Here is a 471-nt window from a genome sequence, read left to right as displayed (position 1 = left end):
ATAATCAAAGTTTTTTTTTCCTTTTCTGTATATTTATTTATCTTTTTTCCAATTTGCATTGAATTTCCCGGTTTTTTTGTCATCTCTTTTTCTGTTTTTTTTACTTTTCACCCTATGTTCTTCTCCTTCCTTTTGTCTCCCCCCTCATTTATGCGAGGGTTTTCCAAATTTCTTTTGCACCCCTTTTCTTTTGGGTACTTCAATAAAATTTAATTTTAATGAAAGAGAAGGGGCAGAAAGAGAGGGGGAAAGAAGAGGGAAAAAAAGGGGTGGCCCGACGTAGAAAAAGAAAAAACCCATGTCTTTTACAGGCGTGTGTAAACAGGGGGGATGTTCAGAGAGATATCGATATGGCAAGAGGAATCAATGTAATATAAACAGGTAGAAAAAAAATATATATTACGAATCGATAGATATACATCCAAAAAATACAGACGATAGAATTAAAATAGATTAATACACCAACAACGC

The sequence above is a fragment of the Penaeus monodon genome, chromosome 24 (assembly GCF_015228065.2).
Source record: "Penaeus monodon isolate SGIC_2016 chromosome 24, NSTDA_Pmon_1, whole genome shotgun sequence".
NCBI classification, from domain to species: domain Eukaryota; kingdom Metazoa; phylum Arthropoda; class Malacostraca; order Decapoda; family Penaeidae; genus Penaeus; species Penaeus monodon.
Note: the sequence above shows the minus strand (reverse complement) of the source record.